The sequence below is a fragment of the Typopeltis vanoorti genome, chromosome 2 (assembly GCF_054136105.1).
Source record: "Typopeltis vanoorti isolate ZY-2024b chromosome 2, IOZ_Tvanoo_1.0, whole genome shotgun sequence".
In the NCBI taxonomy this organism is placed as follows: domain Eukaryota; kingdom Metazoa; phylum Arthropoda; class Arachnida; order Uropygi; family Thelyphonidae; genus Typopeltis; species Typopeltis vanoorti.
In genome coordinates this window covers 164,823,375-164,831,452 of record NC_143550.1, presented here as the reverse complement: position 1 = coordinate 164,831,452, position 8,078 = coordinate 164,823,375, and the positions used below count along the sequence as shown (strand labels likewise).

Sequence of the window (8,078 nt, the reverse complement as noted above, 5' to 3'; positions counted from 1 at the left end):
TTCTTTAATAAAAGTTTGGTATTTTTGGAAGGAAGTAGTAACGACATATTCAAGTTTGCATGCAGGATGCTGCTAAAAATGTGTAATGTCATGATCGGAAACAGAAATTATAACTTTTTTTCCCGATCATGACATTACACATTTTTAACAGCATCCTGCATGCAAACTTGAATATGTCGTTACTACTTCCTTCCAAAATTACTACTTCCTTCTTGTGATTGTCAAGAGAAGAGCTTCGGTTTACTGCGAGAATGTCGTTTCAGAAGTGACTGACAAGTGTCCAGAATTATGACGAAATCCTGTAATTACTTTTAAAAATAATGGTCAGTGGAGATGGCATGTGAGCCTTCGTAGCTTACTCGATATGGATGAAGCCCTTTGGTCAGAAAGACCTGGGTTCGATTCCCATCAATGACGTGAGGAACCTTTATCTGGTCTCTTTCGACGAAAGGTGAGTTAGCCGGTCTCAGGTGGGAGGTAAGAGTTTTTTCACCCAGAAAATCAGGCAAACAGGCCCCGTGAGCACACGCATCTACAGTCATAGGACACACCGGGAGGCATAGGGCCAACCACCTTATCCTTGAGTTACAGTTGAGAAGTCTAGGAATAGTTGGAAGGTCGTGGGCGCTTGAGTGCTGTTTGAACTACTGATGGATCGATGGAGATGGCATATACCTTCAACAGTCTAAATCGCCCAAAGAAAGACCGTCGTAAGTTCGATTCTAGTTGCCGACTAGATGAACTTTTACTAAGCCTTTTTTCGTGGGTTTTTAGTCTCGTAAACTCAAGAAAATCGACCGTAGAACCACACTATATTCAGACAGTAAACATAGTGTTAGGATTAGAAATCACCAGATGGTGGCACTTCTCAGCCACATCTCTTCACCGGATCATGTATAATTAGTGATAATCTTGGGCCAGGAATCTCTGATGGGCTACCGGTAAAGTCTCCAAAAGTTTAACCCCTTTTGGTGACTGAGGGTACATTTGAATCAAGATGGTATTAAGTTTCTTTTGTGCAGAACAATTTGCATAGCCAAAAAAAAAAAAAAAATCTACGAACTTTTTTTTATTGATCTTTTAATAGGGCTGGCCAGTCTTTTCATTAGGCATGCGGGACTCATGTAAACATCTCATAAAAAATATGGAAACTCTGCACTAAAGATGAAAGTTACACTAATCCAGATGACATTACGAATTTCGTAAAACAGGAAGTTGGCAGAATGTTCCTTCCTTGTCAGAGCGCTGGAAGCAGTTTCGTTCCCCGTTTCGCTTCCCCTTTCCCCCATTGCATTCATATCCAGTTACCCTTACTATTTCCTGATAAGCGCCCCATTACTCTCTGTTCCTGTTGTTTTCAATGGCAACCATGTCCAAGTCACTCTATACTAAAGCATCATCGAATAATATCGATATAGAGAGACATACGACTCATTGCAAAATTTCGGCGAGTCTTTCTGTTATCATCTTTGCTATAATCAAGTTCGGAGGATAACAACACAGTTTAATTTTATGAAAATAGGCGCATTTTATTCACTCTGTTAATGAATAAATGAATAGCTTACTACTAATTTGCTGCCTGTGCATAAAACAAAACGCAGCAAAGTAGAAACTGTGTATATTATATTATTCTGTATGAGTGAGGATTTTTTCGAATTACAGCCGAACTAAGGCTATGACGACAACGTATTATGTATGTTATCATACGTGTTCTTCTAGATGAGATAAACCACACTATTACTGCCTTGATGAGGACACCGGTTATATATTCCTGACGATTGTAGTGGGAAAATGCCTCAACATGCATGGAGATTACCTATAAAAATAGCGTATGCAAACAATTTTGTATTTCAGCAAAAAATAAATTTAGTATCACAGTGAACTTGTGTATGTAAAAGATCTCTAATATATATTGACCTAATGATCTAAGTTAGTTTACATACTAGATATCAAACACTAAATAAATAAATAAACAAATTATTTTACCAAAAGTAGAAAAATGGACCATATTGCCTAAAAGATTTCAAATACTGCATATTATAATATTTGGTATAAATATATCCTAAAAATTTATTATTATTATTATTATTATTATTATTATTATTATTATTATTATAAAAACCTCCATGGAGTCAAAGACTCATCGTGGAGTTACGATGGTAATCTTATGATGGTAATAAATTTCAAAATTACTAAGTATTGTGCAAGTTAATTTATTATTATTTATTTGACACCTCCATGGAGTCCAAAGATATCTGTGTGAGATATTTTTGCGTATATTTTTTTTTCCATATCACCCAGTAATCTTTGATCAATATATAAAGTAAATATAAAATGAGAAATAAAACTTAGTTCAGGTTCAAATTTCAGAAATTATTGTTATTACTAAAATTTCAGATAGCCATCACTCTCGGCATATTCTCAGTTATTTATTTAAAAAAAAAAAAAGATTTGTTTCTATTTCTATAAAAAAGTATATAAATGTTTTAAAAAGTATTGTTTATGTTTCTTTTATAAACAATATTATTATTATTATTATTATTATTCATAGAAAGTAAATTATTTTTATATTATTTATAAACGTTATGTATTAGTCAAAATATTTTAGAGATGTTTATGATTTTTTTTTGAAGCAAAGTTCGTAATTATTCCTCCAGAGGTCCATAGAAGTATGGTCATAATAAATAAGCCGAAACGATGTGAATTATGCATATTTGTGAAATGTAATTTATTCACTGCAGTTAAATGATTTTAAGTGTTTCATATGTAATTAGGAAATGATGATTTAAGATATACATATACTAAAAATAGTCGTACAGCAAAACATAAAAAAATTATTTATATATTTTTTTAAATAAAATTTATCACAGAAAAAAAAGAATTTATTATTTACACAGATATTAAAACAAGATTATATAGACAGTAAAAATATTCACAAAAAATATATAATTTATTATTAGTGCTGTTTAATTTTCTTTTCTTTTTTAAATTAGATATTCTAAAATGTCATGATTAACACTAAAAAAAGGAAACTATCAGAAGACGTAAAAAATTATCTTCAATCACAAATGTTGAATACAGCTTTTATAAATTAAAAAAAAAAAAAAAAACCTAGAATGATCTTAATGCACTGGTAGTCATAACTGAAAATGCAGTCATTCTGAGGTCGAGATGGATTTTTTTTTTTTCCCCTTAATCTTGAATATCGTTCTTACCTGAAATGTCCGTATAGATTTCACACTAATTCTATTGTAACATGTCCGGTAATCTGTTCACTAACTGTCCACAAACGACGAGCTAATTCCTGGTCAAGAGCTTTACTGCTGGGAGTTTTTTGTTTACAATCTACAAAATACTTACCAGTAACTCCATCAACTGCATCCGAACAAGCTAAATATACTGACGTTTCCGCCCCACGTACAACTGACGACATGAAGGGAGAAATAAAAGGTCTAATAAGAGTCACAAACAATTTGTTCCATCCTCTGAGGTTTCGGTACAGTTCTGTTTGTATAATACCCGGGTGAACAGCATTCACAGTAACTCCTGTACCAGCAAGACGCCGGCATAACTCAGCGGTGAACAGGATATTCGCTAACTTTGTATTGAAGTATATGTGTTTAAAACTGTAGTAACGTTCGGCATTGAAATTGTCAAACTCGATGATGCCTGCGTAATGTGCAATGGAAGACAAATTGATGATCCTGGATGGAACGCTGCTTTTCAGCAGAGGCAAGAGCAGATTGGTAAGTAGAAACGGACCGAAGTGGTTAGTAGCAAATGCCAGTTCTAATCCATCCTCTGTGACTTGGAGTGTTTGGGTACCCATAATCCCTGCATTATTCACCAGCACATCCAGGCGAGATTCTGTATTTAGTATGTCTGCTGCAAAACTTCTTACCGATTGAAAACTACTCAAATCTAGAATTTTAACGACCACATTATCATTTCCAGTTGAACTTATTATATCTTCTGCTGCTCTTTGACCCCGATCCATACTACGACAGGCTAAAATTACCCTTGCATTTCTTCGTGATAATTCCCTTGCTGTCTCCTTACCAATGCCAGTGTTAGCCCCAGTAACAATCACAGTTTTCCCACACATTTTCTTGTCATCGGGGATCTTTTCCATCGATGCCGTGTTGTTTGTCTGTGTTGGTTCAATAGATATGAAGGAAACATAACCGTTGCTACAGATTTCGGTGCCATGATTTGCTGACGTCAACAGAATAACGACTGTTAACTGGCTGAAGCATCTGTGTGGAAAAGAAGAAGAAGAAAAAAATCTCGTTTCCGTCACAACCCCCCCCCCTGCACTCCCAACTGCTCTGAGATACAGGTTTGTTGATTTCCTTAAAGGGTAACTTCCGCAGAAGTTTCTATCTGTAGTATTCTACTCGGTGTGGTTTATTCCCCTCATGACCTGTTACTAGGTCATTTTTGCACCGGGGTAACAGCACAGGATGGCGGAAGTGAAGTACCGTAACTGTTTGTACATACACTTCATCGCAAAGTTTTACAACATGCTCTGCATACGGTTGGTTAAGTTCAAGTGTGCGTTTCACACACGGCAAACTGAGCAATTGCTTAATTCCCCAAGAATTAAGGGGATCTTAAACATATCTCGTTAGGAAAATAAAGGTATATACTGTATATACTTTTCATGAAACAACAGTGATTATAAAGGACGGGCATAAAATGTTCGGCGTTGTTCTGGACCAAATATACTTGAAATGAGATCCTATCTTTGTTTAGTACAGTCCAATAAGAAAGGATTGTATGCAGATCTCGTGGTTAACAATTTAATTTTAAAATTTAGTTATACATTTAATAAGCATTAAAAATTAAACTGCAGTAGAGAAAATTTTAGTAAATACCTAAAAAAAATAATAAAATAAGAAATATTAATAAAGCAATATATTATTATGGATTAATATAGATTTACGTTAACGGGTAGGTAGTTAGCAGGTTAATTACAATTTTACTGCTTTGTTTAAGTTATTCATTTGTTTTTATTTGTATTATTACACTTTTTGTGAAAGAAATTATCATTGTCATTAAATGGAATTATAAATTATTATTCTGTTATTATTTTGAATAATAGTTTATATTTTATTATTTTTATTATTAATTATAATCATTTATATTTTATTATTATTCATTTATATTTTGCTTTATTATTTTAGTAAATTAATAACTGAACAATGTGATAAAAATTGGATAGGATTTCATTTTCAACAACCCCTCATAAGTTTTACATAAAAGGTATTTAAATTACCCTTAAGTTCTCCATGTGTATATTATGAGATGTCTAAATCTAGCCAGTGCATTCATGAGATGCCTTACCATCTATTTTTGATTCTTTACAAATTTGTATGGACTACTTCCCAGCTGTCATTAGCCCTGTAACTGCCTGACAAACTATATGTATCTTAAATTTCATTGGGCTATTTGGCATCTAAATGTAGCTGGTCTGTTTTAAAGAAATCTTAGAAATTTGCTTTACAAAATAATGAAACGGTATAGATTTATGGCCTCTGGAGAATCACCACGTGACCCCTTTGCTCGAGATTCGAAATTTTAAATATTTTCAAAAACTAACCAAATAGACCTTTTCCTGTATTATTCCTTATTGTCATGATGTCTTTATCCTTTCATAAATCCTTGCACAGTTACACAGTTCTGTTTATTTCTCTATAGTTACTACACTCTTTTCTTAGGCCTCCTTCATTCATTGGAACAGTAATTCTCTTGATTCAATCATCACGTATCACCTTTTTCTCCAGATTAGTACAGTATAAACATCTCACACAACTATTTCAAACTTGAACTACTAGAAGCTCTGATCAATTCAACATCAAAGCCATCTATACCAGGTAATTTTTCATTCTTCATTTCATTGTTTGGATGCTTCTTCAACCTCTGCCAGACCATTCCAGACCAAAACCTGGAATCAACACGGAAATTTCTTACATTTCTGTGTTGATTCGAGTTTATTTCACTATAACTTTTATCTTTGTTTAACAAATCTTTTGCTTGAAGTTAGACTTAAGTTAAAGTCTAGTCGCCGACTGGAGGAACTTTTTCTAAGCCTTTCTTCGACCGATTCTCGAGTTAGTCGATCTCTGGCATGGGCAAGCAGGTTTTTCATCCCGTAAACTCACGAAAATCGACCGTATCCACATTATTTCAGACAGTAACATATCTTATCAGGGTTAGGTACCAAGAGATGGCAGCACTTGTTTGCCAGCCTCTTCATTGGTGGCTACTATAATTAGTAATAGACATGGGCTAGCTATCTCTGATTGGCTACTAGTGGAGATTGAACCGCCCACTTAGTCTACAAAAGCTAGATAGGATATAAAGGCCTAGCCTACTCCCTATAAGGGAATAAAAGGCGTTAGCTGAATTATTTATTTAACAAATCTTTAGAATAATATTATTTCATCCTCATTTTTCTTCGAGTAGTCACAAAATTTCCATATCCATTTATTAAATAACCTAGTTTTTCATTTTCTTATTCTGTTCTTCAATTTCTACGATCAAGAATGCTATTTGAAAATGATATTTTTATTATTGTCTTACTTGTTTGTCAGTAAATAAAGTGGAGAGTTTATTTTTTTTGTTTTATTTTATTTTATTTTATTTTATTTATTTATTTATTATTTTTATCAACTGTAACATGTTTTTGTACTGTTTTGTGTATTTTGTTTTTATTAAAATGTATGGTTTAAAACAAAATGGACATGACTTGTACAGATCCAAATATTGAATTTCATTAATTTAGTGAAATTTATTTTCCTTAAACGCAATAAATTTGTTTCGTCATTTACATATTGTTCTACCCCACCTACAACATAATTATTAATTATTTAAATTACTCACGTATTTTTAAATATCCTATTTTTGTTGTGAAATAAATACAGAAACAAAGTTCATTCTTTTAACATTTCATTGTTTTATTCAATATTATTATTATTATTATTATTATTATTATTCCTGATACCTCCAATATGTTCTATAAATGGATGGAACACGTTCAAAGAATGAAAACAGAAAGATTACCAAAACAAGCCTTAAAGTACAAGCCATTAGGAAAAAGAAAACCAGGACGTCCTCTTAAACGATGACTTAAAGCAGGAACAGGCCATGCTAGACCTAAATCCCTAAATCCTTGATACGCATGATGATGATAATAATTTTATTCAACATTCAAGATTTTATTTAATACATTTGCCTCGAGTTTTCAATCAAAGTGCAAATGTATTCACATTTTCAAAGAACCGTTAAATGAAGCCTATGGCACGAAATATCAAAGAAATAAATTGATTGTTAGTCATCATCAGAGCCATCTTTCGTTTTTACTTCATAAGTATTTCAAAGCCATGCACATAATAATCGTAGGATGCTATTTTAATGCTGAAATGGATTATACGTTCTACTTAAAGAACGGAGACTTGCAATCTGCATTATTTATATAATATAATTAAAAAAAAAAAAACACTACAGGTCTCTACTGTCAACCTATACTGTAGCCTATCTAGTGGAAGTTATAATGCATACCTGCATTAAAGATAGTCGAAGTTGTTTAGTCTGCTGCTCGAAGTAGGACGAGACGCAATTAACGGCATGGTAACTAGTGAAAACTTTCACTTAGAATGAAAGTAAAACTGCTGTTCTACTTTTGTGGCATTCGTGTCAATGAACTTTTCAAAGTTGAACCCACTCTGAAGGAATATTATTTATAATTATAAAAAATTATCCTAGTTAATAACTCTATTTATTTTGTTTGTAAGAAGAAGTCGATTACAGGAATTCGCTTTTGAATTCGAGCTGTAATAATAATAATAATAATAATAATAATAATAATAATAAACTCTTTTCACTCATTTTCAGTTACATGAACTGAATTAAATCAAAAACAATCCGATATGTAATGAATACCAAAACTACAATTCAAAACATTATCGATAATTATCATCATTCTCCTAGACTACAATCCGATGTGAAAAGAATTTTAATATTCTACCTTAAAAGAACTTCGGAACAAACAGCAAGCATTCTTCGTAAATTCAATG

General features: G+C 32.6%; 1 pseudogene; it reads right to left on the bottom strand.

The window, feature by feature from the left end:
* Positions 1-3,235: 3,235 nt before the first annotated feature.
* LOC150109609 (retinol dehydrogenase 13 pseudogene) lies at positions 3,236-4,132 on the bottom strand (annotated as a pseudogene).
* Positions 4,133-8,078: the final 3,946 nt, after the last annotated feature.